The sequence below is a fragment of the Musca domestica genome, unplaced genomic scaffold (genome assembly GCF_030504385.1).
Source record: "Musca domestica strain aabys unplaced genomic scaffold, Musca_domestica.polishedcontigs.V.1.1 3, whole genome shotgun sequence".
Classification (NCBI taxonomy): domain Eukaryota; kingdom Metazoa; phylum Arthropoda; class Insecta; order Diptera; family Muscidae; genus Musca; species Musca domestica.
Genome location: NW_026712299.1, coordinates 15,334,500 through 15,349,867, shown reverse-complemented (window position 1 = coordinate 15,349,867; position 15,368 = coordinate 15,334,500).

The following is a 15,368-nucleotide window of genomic DNA, read 5'->3' as shown; positions in this document are numbered from 1 at the left end:
TCGGCGTAATTTGATATTTTACTTTGAAAAGATCAACAGCTTTTTTGTGGTACTCCAAAAAAAAAACGAAGTAGAAAAAGAAAAACATTGGAGAAATACCAAAAACAAGACACACACTGAAACCCTCAAGTGCTGTTGCTGCTGCTGTGGCTCGTTTCATTTTCCATAGAAAATTTTGTCAAAATATATTTTTTTAAGTATAACATGTCCATTGTTATTGTTGTTGCTGTTCTTACGGTTTAGTTATTGATTTGGCTTCTGCTAAAAATTTGAGATCATTCTGGCCACAAAAGGGTCCGTTCCGTTGTCTTTTTTTTTTTGTTTGTTTTTAATAACTGTTGTCCCTAACAGCTACTGTTATTTTTTCGGAGGCGTGTTGTTTTTTGTTGCTGTGCGGTTGTCTGGTGTTTTTTTTTATTTTTTGGGTCTTTCTACTCTCCTCTGTTTTGGTGTTGTCTCTTCTACAATTTCGTTTGCATTGACTTTGATTTTTATTAATTGGTTTCAAATTTCAATTTCACCGTTTTTTTTGCACTTGGCGAGATTTTAAAGTTTTCTTTATTTTTTCTTCATTTTTTTAGCAACCGGAAGCATTACACACTTGATGAAGGGTGTCTTGTTTTGTTTTTAACAAAGATATAGGCCTCCTGTTTTGAAATTGTCTTTTGTTTGTTCAAAATCTCACTTTGTTTGCAACAATCAAATTGAATTATGCAACATTGTTGCAAATGATAAGGACAGAACGTGTTTCTATTTAGGTTCACTTTTTCCTATAGCTCCCAGGTAATGATATTATTCTGATTATTTTAGCACGTTTTTCAGTGGAATTGTTTAACATTTGGTATTTAAAACTCGCAAAATGAAAGTTCAGGCGATTTGATCGAAACCCGCGTCGCAGTGGTCGAAAAATAGCTCGTGAGCTGAACATATCGCAATATTTCCTTCGGCAAATATTGAAAAATGAGCTCGGGATAAAGTCCAAAAAGTCCAAGAACTTACACCGCAACAGAAAGAAAATAGACTCTAAATAGCTAAAAAGTTTCTTCGCCTGGCTTCTCCGATGAGAAAACATTCGTTGTCCAGCAGTTTGTAAACAAACGTGTTTCGTGTTTACTTGCCAAAGAGGTCAGCTGAAAATGTGTAACTTCGGTTGGCCACCAGAACTCAAGCGCCGGCCATGGTTATGGTGTGGGCCGCCATAACAGCCGATGGTCGCTCTCCGCTCGTATTAATCGACCGTGGAATGGACCGGTCGATGGACCAAAATACCTCAGAGCAGCATTCGGGCAGCGTGTGACGGTTTTATTGGCCGTTTGAAGGTCATAACTCGTGCCAAAGATGACCAATTCGAACAAATGTAAACTTATTCTAAAATTTGATGCTATTTTCGACATTTTGTGTTTTCATTCAATAAAAAAAAAATAAAAATTAAAAGTTATGGCTTTTGACTTTGTTGCAGTTTTTTTATCTCACTTTGTATAGTTCAAATTTTTTTCCTCAATTCAATTTCCTCCGATATTCAGTATTTTTATGATGTTAGTAAAATTTTAATGAATTGTTTGAAATTTGAATTTTACGTTCCTAATGACGAATGCTGAAATTTCGGCATTTACAGACAAATTTATACCCTACATCAGGTCGGGGTATTATGTCTTTGTGCATTTGCCTGTAACATGGTGAAGGAAGCGAGACTTTTGAGGATCTTCATAAAATTATTTTTTGAATCGATTTATGCTTGTCCGTCCGTCCGTCTGTCCATGTATTTTTGTGAAGAAAATGCAGATGGCATATATATTCCGATTGAGATGACCTTTTCCAAACAATAATTGTTTGAGCCAAAAACGAATCCTATAAAAATTATTGAGAATCGGTTCAAATTTAGATATAGTTCCAATATATCTTCAACCGATTTCGTGTTATTTGTGCACCAAATGACCAATATCAGTCCAAATGATATTTCGCTCATCCGACCCAATTCAGTCCGGAAGCAAGTATGTCAAATTCGGTGAAAATCGGTTTAGATGTAGCTACATCTCGCATATATATGTTTCATTCGATTTAGGTTTTAAGTTCCTCACATGCGTACTATGGACTCCACAACATTTATCTGTGGTACCCGATATCAGATACAGCTCAGAAATACCTCTGTCAAATTCTATGGAGATCGGATCAGATTGGGATATAGCTCCAATATACATATTTATCTGATTTTAGGTTATTTGTGCACCAAATGACTAATATCAACCGAAATGTAGTACATTGTGGCAATTCCGACCGAATTCGGCCCTAGAAGTATGTACAGGGTTGCCCATATTCGACGGACCCATCTGGCAACGCCATAACTTTTGACAGAGATGTCACATCACTTAATGACATACCGCGTTTGAAGCGTCAGTCCAAGCAGATTTTTACCATGAACCAATACACGCCACGCGAGCGCTCTGAAATAGTTGAAATTTACATTCAACAGAAGAAGTCAATTGTGAAAACTCAAGGTGCTTTTAAAACATTATAAAATGTGAGAAGTGCGCCTTCGAAGAACACCATTAAGCGTTTATACGAAAAATTGTCGACTGGTAAGGCTCTTTCTAATCCGAAGAGGACATATAAATGTCGACCAAGGCGATCGGCCGAGAATATCACTGCCGTACGAGCCAGTGTTGAGGGGTCCCCAAGAACATCCCAAAAACGCCGTTCTCAGCAGTTGGGCATGGCTCGGTCCACTTTACAACGGATTATTCGCATTGATTTGCATTTGTTCCCGTACAAAATTCAATTGACGCAACGAATGTTGCCTGCGGACAAGCCTCGTCGAATATGGGCAACCCTGTATTTGGTCTTCTTCACATAAATTCCTAATATAAACGTTTTTGTTACGTGAGTTCTACTAAATATGCATAGTGGTGTAGGGTATATAGTCGGCCCTTTCCCACCGACTTTTAATCTTAACAAATCGTGTGTTTTTTTTTTCTTCAGATATATTTGAATCTAAAACTATTTCGGTGTATTATCCCTATTTAAACCAAGGGAGATTTAAATTATCCTACAGAATTTCTTGGATTGCCAAATTTAAAAACTTTGTACGGGCTAAGGTACAAACCTTGGGTTTGAGCAATAATTTTATATTTTGGGCATTTATTACTTCAATTAATTATCAACGCAATATCTCAAAAATTGACGAGTTTATATATTTATTAATTTACTTTTTTGATAATCAAAATATGTTTACTTGATTTCCAAGATGTTGATATGTGACTTAATTTTTTTCTTGTAAAAATTCCCATGAAGTTTCAAACTGTAATATGTCTCCCAGCCATAAAATCACGACAATAGTAAAAAACGAATAAAGTAACACCTCTACGGAATTTTGATTGAAGACAATCGATCGGTTGGTATTGTTGATCTTCCCAGAAAGATACAATGTCAACTTGTATAACATCTAAAGAGATACACAAAACAACATTTCCGAACAATAGACAACGAAAATCAATAGAAGATTAAACGAAAACAAAAAGTGGAATTATTATGCAAATGATATTAGATTGTGGCCGTAAACTACTGTATTTAGCAGCATTTGAATTTTCAATACATTTCGGATACACGAAGCCATTCATAAAATCCACCTGAAGAATACAGACCCAGACTCATGTCTCCAACCGAGAAGACAATACATCTACATATAATGGCAATTAATAATCACCAAATAATACAAACAAACAAGAAAATTAACAAAGACCTCAAACACGTATTGAAACAAAAAAAAAAAAACAGATTTTGAATTTTTGCAAAGAATGATAACGCCCACGTTCAAATTGTGAATGGAGAGAGAAAACAGGATTTCTAACTGATACGAATTATACAAAAAACCAAAAAACCCTCCAAACCGGCCAACATTTGTTTAAATGAATGAATCCACAAGATGTGATTCACATTTGAATATGAATATCACCCTGACACGCAGCAGATCGTAACAATTTTGGATGGCTGATTATAAAACTGAGTTGTGTTTTGTGTTGTCTGAAGATGTTGTTAATGGAACATTTTTTTCGTTTGTTTCGAAAATTATCATAAGAATTGGCCAATGATAATTTGATGATATATTACTGAGCCATGGGCGATATTTTTAATTTTTCTTTGCTTACAAACATTCAGACATTGATCAATTTGTTTTCACACCATAACGATAAATTTTAGTTACGACGACGAAGAAATTGTTTTAAATGTTTTGTTTTAAAAATTTATGTAAAATGTAAATTTGATGATGTATAAGGAAATGTTTTTATACCTCTACATATACATGATAGTTTTCATACTCTAGAACTTCGTTGGAGAAGATATATTGAATATATGTCTGTGTAAATACAAATATACTTCAACTTACTGATATTTTAGTTACAAATCCACTTGTTAAATTTCAACCCAGCTAACATTAGGAAGCGATTAAAACCCAATACAAGATAATGTAATCTTGCTTCTGGCTGAATTCTATTTGGAAGAACAATAAAATTTAACTCAGGTATACAGGGCGAGAAAAAAACTGCGACAAAGTCAACCACCATAGTTTTTACATTTTTATACCCTACAACACTATGTGTTGGGGGTATTATAAGTTTGATTGGGACAGAATTTATGTAACACCTCGAAATATTGGTTTCCCATATAGGAAAGTATATATGGATCTTCCTAGCTCGCCGAGCTGAGTCGATCTAGCTATGTATGTCCGTCCGTCCGTCTGTCCATGTTAATTTGTAATCACTCTACAGGTCGCAATACGAAATTTAGAATGGAGGTGGGGCTAGGGTCAGAATAGAAACCTATTTCTTTTGGAGATGATCGCATAATATTTAGGAGTTGAAATGGACCAAAGACTGAAAAAATGTCGGATTTTGCAGTAGGTATACAGGTCGCAATTATAGACCAATCGACGAATTTCGCATGTAGCTAGAGTTTAGGGCGGGGAAGAAGCCTACCAATTTGGGTGGTCATCGGATAATATTTAGCGGGTAAAATAGACCATATCTTCTTTGTTGAAAAAATTCAACATTTTTCATTAAACTGCGAATAATTTAAATCCCGGCGAAATCACAAAGCCATGACAAGGTTACTTCTGATCTTTACATTGATGTTAACATCCAACACATCGGATATATAGCAAAATATGTGCGATATATATGTCTATCAAAGAAGATATGCTTGAAAGATCTCATATATGTCGAGAACGGCTGAACTGATTTCGACAGTTCTCCTTAATTCAGAATGGCCTCTTGGCAGGAAAGAAAAAACGTCTAAAAAATCGCATAAAAATATCTCTCTAAAGATGAAAATATTGGATTTGTAACATTTTCTCATATTTTTTCAATTTTGTCATATTTTTGGCATATTTTCATTTTGAATTAAACATTTGGTAATATTTCTACAGCTAACAAAACTAAGTAGTTAGGATATTAGGATATCATATACAGATCGCATTTATGGCCCGACCCATGCGAAATTTTGCATGGGGATAAGATGAGGGTCAGAATAGAAGCCTACTCTTTTTGGAGATAATCGCCATATATTTAGGGGTTGAAATGGACAAAAAAACTGCAAAATTGTCAGCAAGTCGTAATTATCGCCCGATCCTCACGCGCATTTGAATGGAGGTTACCGGACATTGCAAAAGCCAAATAGTTTTGGACTTTTGTAGACAAAATACGAAAATACCCATTCCAGTGACTTTTTGGAGAATTCACAAATACAGGAAAGACGCACTTCTGATTATTTCGTTAACGCTGATTTCGTTGAAGAATATAGTCAAATGTCTGTATCTCATATAGATGCGTTTCAGTCAAAAACCAATAATAAATGTTAATTTTTTGCAACTTCTGAGAGATTATAGGTCTTTGGAAATATTGGTTCCAGATCTAGGAAGACCATTTAAGTGCAATATCTACCAATAAATTGGAAATGAGTAAATTAGTTTAAGTTGCTATTAGTCGAAAATTAGAGAACGAAACCGATGGTTTTCTTTTATTATTTGTCACAATATCTTGTGGAATTCTTTCGAGTATCTCGCCTATATGAACGGTATCGTTTATTATAGTGTTGTAGGGTAATCAACGGTCGGCCCCGCTCGACTGTAGCCTTTGCTTACTTGTTTTTTTTTTAATTTTATTGAATGAAAATAAAAATTCTTGGGTGGCGAGTGCGATGGTGCTGAGTCCAGTTGGAAAGTCCAAGGTCTGCGGCTAAAATGTTTGAGTGCCCAAGGCTTTAACACACCCTCCAGAATATTTTCGCGATAATATTCATCAATCAATCACCATGGCCGGCGCTTGAGTTCTGGTGGCCAACCGCAATCAGAAGGTGCAAATTTTCAGCTGACACGATCATTTTGTTTGTTTACAAACTGCTGGACAACGAATGTTTTCTCATCGGGGAAAACCAAATTCGGCAGTTCACCATTTCGGTCAAGCGAAGCAACTCTTGAGCTCTTTTGAGTCTATTTTCTTTCTGTTGCTGTGTAAGATCTTGGACTTTTTGTAATTTCAATGGCTTTACCCTGAGCTCATCTTTTAATATTTCTCGAATGGAATATTGCGATATGTTCAGCTCACAAGCCATTTTTCCGCCACTGTGACCTGGGTTTCGATGAAGTCTCTTCGTTACTTTTCGAACCATTTCTGCTGATGTTGCTGTTTTCTTTCACCCTTTTCCTTGACGTCGGGCTACGCTAACAGCACCACGGTAACGAGCGATGGTACGAGACACGCAAGACATATAAATGATGGAGTGCTCTAACGATAGCCACTTGTGGTTATCCAGTCAAATATAAAGAAATAACACTATCACGCTTGAATTCCATCACGAAAAACTTTTTTCTGGGAAATTCTCACCAAAATGCTTTTGTACGCTTTTAAACAATATGAGCTGTCACTGGAATAATTTTAACAGCTGTCGGACGAGTGGCTTAGAAATGACAGCAGTCTGAATTTGGTTGCAGTTTTTTCATTTCACCCTGTATATGTATGTTTCAGCCCAAATTATCGAAGTCATGTCATACACTATACAGCAGTGTTATTTGGTACTAGAGGTGCAAAAAATGCAAAATCGACTCAGAGTTGGATATAGTTCCCAAATTGTGACCACTCTGATGCCATGATACGCATTCAAATAAGGTTCCTAGTTCCCAATAAAAACTTTTTTTTGTTACGGGAGCTCTACCAAATTCGCATAGTGGTGTAGGGTATCACATAGTCGGCCCGCCCGACTTTTGACCTTTCCTTATTGGTTTTGGTTAGGATTGTCAAATATACCGAGCAACACTTTCATAACAAATGAAATTAAACAAATTATAAACTATACGTGTTAAAAGAATCTGACGTCATTTAACCGATTGACTTGGTAAAATCCCCCGATTTTATTGGTTTGATAATAAATAGTGGCCTCGACACTTTGCTGGGTGGGGTCAAAAGCAAACACCTTAAACTGTGACATTAAAATAAATTTAAAATGAAAACCCACTAATGGCGCACAATGTTTAACCTTTGCTAATATTCAAATTATAAAAATTTGATTTATTAGGTATTGCTATGAAATTGTATTAAATTACGTCGTGAGTTCACATAACCACAGCCGTAATTTATCTCAATCAGTCAACTGTCATGTGGCATGGCATAACATAACATGTAAATAAATATTCGAGGGACATTTAAATGTTAAATACAAAATTAAAAAAAAAAAAAAACGAAAAATAATGTCAAATGGCGAAATTAAAGTTCAAATGTTTTCAATGCAGACTTCATTCATTCAAGTTTGAAAGGAAATGCATTTCCTTGCCCCCTCTTCCCCTTAAGGATTATATTATTGTAATAATTTAGTTTATTGAGGACATTAAATTTATCATGATCGTCATTTAAAACTTCCTTCTTAGCACCATAAAAAGTGTTTCCCCATCATTTGGCAAACTAGTTTCATGACCACATTTCCACGGGACATGGTGAACCAATCAATATCATCTATCTCCGAGATTGGTTTAATTTAATTCTTTGTATTTGTAATGGCCAGAGAGTCGTAAATTAAAATCTCAAAATCAGAAGGTAGAAGACGACAACATCATCATCAACATCGTCGTCGTTGTCGTCAGCATCATCTACGTTGTTGCCTTGGACAAGTCGTGGTTCTCAGCACCCAGCCAGTTTGTATGCCATTTTAGTCATTCATTTTAGCCGACTTATGTAGCTGAGTTTTTTTTTTTTTTTGTTGTTAGCAAACAACACCAACGAAAAAAAAACTTTGATTACTTAACCACAATCACAGCTGCCGCTTCTTCTTCAGCAATGTCCTGTCCAGGCGTGTGCTGTGATCGAAGTTAAGTTCCCCCATACATTTGCTGTTTTTTCCCTCTGTTTTGTCTACCACTCGCCCTGTCTTTTATAGCCCTCCCCAACCTGGGGGAGAGGGGAAGGCAGGCTCCATGTGACGTTACCTAACTAGCTCCCTTCCGAGTAGTTGAAGGCGGTTTATCACATCACAATTTAACCTACCACCATGAATTAATGACATTTTGTGTTACCACCAACTTGAATGCAAAACAACAGACAAATGGACGGCTTGAGCATCGTTTCAGCCCGGCCGGCTGGGACAAAAGTCCAAACTATTTCATAAATAAACTAAAGTTGAGAGCAGCTCACATTCTAGCCACATGGTAACGAACAACGTAATGCAATTACGTTCAACTTGTATCGGAGATGCTCAGCGGTTTGTCGGTGGAAATTCTTTAACACGACAGGAATTACGAGAGTTGGGCGCAGTGCACATGGGGTTGAAGGGGATTTTGAAGTCTAGATTTTTCTAACCTTAGCCTCATGATTTTTTTTTTAAAAAGTTCGGAAATTGGCAATGTTGGTCCACACCTTCTTCAACCTTCCCCACAAAAGATCAAAATTTTGAGTAGTAATAACTCCCGTAAAATTGCATTTCCGACTTAGTAAAACCCAACATTGTTCCCATAATGATACTGGTTTGGAAATCGAATGTATCTGTCCACTATTTTTGGTAAATATCCAAAGAAAGTTCAAAATTTAAAAAAAGGAAACAAGTAAGAGAGGGCTATAGTTTTGGGTGCAGAACATATGCCTCCTACTTTATCCCTGAAACGTCCACCTTAAAATTATAGACTGGTTCCAATAGTTCGTGTTAGGCCTTGTTAGTACTCAAAATTCAAAGGTTGTTCAGTTATTTAAGTTCTTCCTTTTTTGACAAAATAAAGGTTTACCTTTTACCTCAAAAACAATTTGGTGCATTTTGCACTTTTCGTACGTTCATAGTACCCATTACCAAAACCACCTCCTTCTCCCAACTATAGATACCTACAGTGGCATTTATATCAAATTTCAAATTTCTATCGCTTCACAAAATACCAAATTATAGTATTTCTAAAACCACTTCTATACCTCAATTCCAAATACCAACAGAGATCTCAATATCCGATTTGAGGATTCCAGCCCTATCACTTCACCTATTTCAAAATTGTGTACCATTTAGTACTTTCCGTACATATTTCCAAAACCACCTCCATACATTAGCCGCAGACGCCAACAGTGAAATGTATATCAAATTTCAGGATTCAAGCGCTACTCCTTCACCCAAAATTTAGTACTATTTTGTACTTTTCGAACAATAATAGTACACATTTACAAAAAAAAAATCCATATCTCAACCTCAGATATCAAGAGTGACTGCTATTTCAGTATAACATATCCATTCCTTCAACCAATACCAAATCATAGTGCCATTTAGTACTCTTCGTATAGTTAAACTACGCATTTTCAAAACAATCTCCATATCTCAACCTTAGATATTAACAGTGACCCTAATATCAAATTTCAGAATTCCAGTTCTATCCCTTCACCGAATACCAAATTTAATACTATTTAGTACTTTTCATACAATTGTAGTACATATTTCCAAAACCACCTCTATATCTCAATTTCAGATACCAACAGAGAACTCGATATAAAATTTGGAGACTACTGCCCTATCCATTCATCTAATAGCAAATTTAGTAACATTTAGTATGCTATCCAAAACAATCTACATCTCTCCATCTTACATACCAACAGTCATATCCAATTTCAGGATATTAGCTTCAGTCCTATACCAAATTTTGAACAATTTATTGCTTTTCGTACAATATAAATATAAAATTTCACTGTCTGGTTCTATCCCTTCACCCCATACCAAATTTAGTTCAATTTAGTACTTTTCAAAAAATTTTGGTACAAATTTCCGAAACAATCCCCATATCCCAACCTCAGATACTAACAGTGACCTTAAAATCAAATGTCAGGTTGAAAGAACTTTAATTTCGCTATTACCAAATTTTGTACCATTTAGTACAATTATAGTACGCTTATCCAAAACAACCTTCATATGTCAACCGCAGACACCAACAGTGACATCTCTATTAAATTTCGGAATTCCAGCCCAATCACATTACCCAATACCAAATCAAGTACCATTTGCTACATTTTGTATAAATATATGACGCATTTTCAAACCACCGCCAAAATTCCTACAAAGCTACTATCAGCAATCTAAATATCAAATTTCAGAATTTTATCTATATTCCTTCAAGCAAAACCAAATCTAGAACCATTTTCGTACATTTTTAGTACACATTTCCAAAACCACCTCCATATGTCCCGACCACACACGAACAGCGACCCTAATACCAAATTTCAGATTTCAAGCACTATCTGTTCACACAATACCAAAATGTTCCAAAAAAAGTACTATTTAGTACTTGTAGTAAAGATTTCCAAAACCACATATTTATTACAAACCTACCACCAAAAGGAACCCAAAGCCATCTTTTGAAATGATCAGTTTCTTTCGTTCACCCACAACGAAAGTGTATCAAATTTGGTACCATTTAGCACATTTCGTACGCTTAATAAACATTTAAAAAATTACCTCCATATATCAAACTTACTTTTCAACCTTGATTCTCATAATCAGATCATTTTTAGCTCTATTTGTTTATATAATTCAAAATTATACCATTTTAGAAGTTTAGTACTATTTTAGAACTTTTCGTTACCTTAAACTTTGAATATCCAAAAACCTTTCGCCACATATATCCTGCACTCCATCCGGAAATCTCATTCAGCTTCAATTTCAGAATTGTAACTCATTCCGTTCGTCCAAGACAAAGTATTCAATTTTCTGTACATTTTAGTAATTTTGGTACCTTTTTAGTACAAATTTCCAAAAACCCAGCCTTATCACACGACTACGCATTAAGACTGGCCCTCATGAAAAATTGCATAATTGTAGCTTCAGCCGTTTCTTGGCGTTAATTCTAAAATTCAGTTATTTCACTACTACCCAGTCCTATTGTGCATACAATTCCACATCTTCGAATAGCCCTCATATAACAGTACCTCCAATTATGCAGAATTTTTATGGTTTTAAACAGATTTATCTAAAACTAGGTGTTTGGAGTTGGTAATTGGCACCACCTTCTCTAGCAGATAATTGGTTGTAGAGGTCCACACTTTTGAATATATATCTATAAAAGAGGGAAATGTTTGTATGTTTGTTTGTTTTTTGTAATTTATGGACTCGAAAACCGCTGCACAGATTTTCCTGAAAATTTCCAAGTATGCTACAACATCGTCTGAAAGTAACATAGGCTATATAATTTTTTGAAATTCCACTTGGAACTGAAGATATAACATCGGAATCGGAGGTACCTCCCAAAAATTTAGATTTGAAATGTACATATCAATTGATTGATCACAGATACAGTCTCCAAATTTGGAATGAGTGACAAGATTTGATCAGATAATATATTTGTCATGTCATATTGAAATCGGTTCAGATTTGGACATGGCTCCCTTATATTCCATTCGAATGAAATTTGAAATGTATGAAGGAATTTGATCAGAAAATAAATTTTCCAAATTATATTGGAATCGGTTCAGATATGGATATAGCTCCCATATGGATTTTTAGCCGAATTCGTTTATTTGATGCACCAAACAAGATATGCATGTTCGATTCCAATGAAATTAAAAATGTGTGACGGGATTTGATCAGAAAATAAATTTTCCAAATTATATTGAAATTGGCTCAGATTTGGATATAGCTCCCATATATATTTTCGTTCGATTTCACATATTTGATGCGCCAAACACGATACGTATGTCAGATTCCAATGAATGAGTGACTAAATGTGGTACAAAAATAAATTTTTCAAATTATATATAAATCGGTTCAGATTTGGATTTAGCTCCCACATATATTCTCGGTCGCTTACACATATTTGATGCACCCAACACGATATATATGTCCGATTCCAATGAAATTTGGGCAGAGAGGCGAGATTTGGTACCAAAAAACTTGCCAAATTTTATTGAAGTCGGTTTGTATGTTATGTACCGATCGCGATATGTATGTCCGATTCCAATAAAATTCAGAATTTGTGGTGGAATTTGGATACAATAATACATTTTTTCAAATTAATAAGAAATCGATCAAGATTTGGATATTGTTCCCATATATATTTTCGGCCGATTTCACATATTTGATTCACCAAACGCGATATATAGCTTCAATCTCAATGAAATATGTAAGGAATTTGGTGTAAAATTAAATTTTGTCGAATTATATTTACATCGGTTCAGATTGGGATATGATTTTATTAAGAAGCATTGACCTACAATGTCATTTTAATGGTATTAGGCTAAAAGTAAAAAAACTACACAACAATTTAATTGCGGATACGATTATTACGGGGAAGTATGTTGCTTCCTCCAATTCTCTAATTGCAACAGAAATGCCACTCAACCTCGAAAGATTGCAGTTCCCTGCCAGATTGGCATTTGCTATGAAATTAATAAATCCGAAAGACAAACCCTTCGTGTATGCGGACTAAATTTGTCTTGTTCCTGCTTTTCTCATGGTCAAATATTCAAATATAAAATTTTTAATGCATATAAAAGCAAAAAGAGTAGCGAAGCGCACCGGGTTCAGCTAGTAGACCTATATAACTGTAACACCTGATATTCGGAATTTTTAAGATTTTAACGGAATTTTTAACAGAAAGTTGATTACATTTTCCAAATGGTGGATGGTATTAAAAATTCGGTCCGGGCGAACTTATCAGGTTTTTTTCTTGTTTGTATTTAAAGGAATCAACAACATTTGTCATCTCGATTTGTTGCTATGGGTTATAATTTGATGTTTTGATTTGTGCAACTCCATACTGTAGACTGTTTTGAATTCCTTAGGCATGAAGTATAATAAATATGTAATTTTTGAAAATAACGTATATAGAAATATTCCCTATTCCAAAACCACTGTGCTACAGGGTCATTTAGTCCATGCCAACACAGTTGTAGTACTTGAATGCCGAGTGTGTTGATTGCCTTGACTAAATTGGATTGGTTGCTTCTTTTTTTTTTTTGGGAACGAGTGTGACTCGGTGTGGTTAACTAGAAATGTCCCTTACTCTACCCCCCTCACCTAACCCGCCCTCCCGCACATTAGGACATGTTGTTTCATTAATTTAAGTCTTATAAGAAGAAAACCACACACAGAGTGAATCCCAGAGACCAGACCAGTTGCCATTGCCCTGTTGCACCAACTGGGTTGCTCTGCATTCTTCCGAACGAACATAGACATTAAATGGCTGTCGTCTTGCTGTGAAAATCCTTTGGGACCAGATGTTATTTGTCGCTGCTTTCATTTGCTATGTTCATTGTCATCCTGTTGTTGTTTGTGTGTGTGTGAGTGAGCTTGTCATTTTATTTAATCTATTTTGACTTTGAACTTGAACTTATTTTATAGGTACGCCATAGATGGATGGAGGAATGGAAAGAAGGTGATTTTATGGCATTGGCCTTGTGTGGTTTTGCCATTGGAATGTCAATGCAAATTTTCTTAAAGGAGGTTTTGAGCTGCAAATTGTATCTGAAGACGATTTTGAGCTATTTTTATTAGGTGGCGGTTGCTACTCTGCTGCGATTTGTCTGTGGCGTGTTAATTTAATGAAAAGCTTGACTTGAAAAAATTCAAAGCAAGACTACACTCAGAAATTATTGAAATATTAAAAAGACTATCAGAGGTATAAGCGTGGATCTTTAAAAGATATTTTTCAAGGAATATCAGAAATATAAGCGGGCAGTTTTTGAAGTATATTTTATAAGGATATCGAAGATATAAGCGTGAATTTTTTAAAGAATATTTTTCAAGGAATATCAGTGATATAAGCGTGGATTTTTTTAATAATATTTTTTCAAGGACTCTCAGAGATTTAAGCGTGGATTTTTTCAATAATATTTTTTCAAGGACTCTCATGGATATAAGCGTGGATTTTTTAAAGAATATTTTTCAAGGAATATCAGAGATATAAGCGTGGATTTTTTAAAGAATATTTTTTCAAGGACTCTCATAGATATAAGCGTTGATTTTTTTAATAATATTTTTTCAAGGACTCTCATAGATATAAGTGTGGATTTTTTTAATAATATTTTTTCAAGGACTCTCATAGATATAAGCGTGGTTTTTTTTTAATAATATTTTTTCAAGGACTCTCATAGATATAAGCGTTGATTTTTTTAATAATATTTTTTCAAGGACTCTCATAGATATATGCGTGGATTTTTTTAATAATATTTTTTCAAGGACTCTCATAGATATAAGCGTGGATTTTTTTAATAATATTTTTTCAAGGACTCTCAGAGATATAAATGTGGATTTTTAAAGAATATTTTTTCAAGGACTATCAGAGATATAAGGACTCTCATAGATATAAGCGTGGATTTTTTTAATAATATTTTTTCAAGGACTCTCATAGATATAAGCGTGGATTTTTTTAATAATATTTTTTCACGGACTCTCATAGATATAAGCGTGGATTTTTAAAGAATATTTTTTCAAGGACTATCAGAGATATAAACGTGGATTTTTAAAGAATATTTTTTCAAGAACTATCAGGGATATAAGCGTGGATTTTAAAAGATTATTTTTTCAAGAACTATCAGGGATATGAGGTGGATTTTAAAAGAATATTTTTTCAAGAACTATCAGGGATATGAGGTGGATTTTAAAAGAATATTTTTTCAAGAACTATCAGGGATATGAGGTGGATTTTAAAAGAATATTTTTTCAAGAACTATCAGGGATATGAGGTGGATTTTAAAAGAATATTTTTTCAAGAACTATCAGAGATATAAGCGTGAAGAACTATCAGAGATATAAGCGTGAATTTTTTTAAAGAATATTGTTTTCAAGAACTATCAAAGAGCCTGGATTTTTTAAAGAATATTTTTTCAAGGACTATCACAGATATAAGCGTGGATTTTTTAAAGAATATTTTT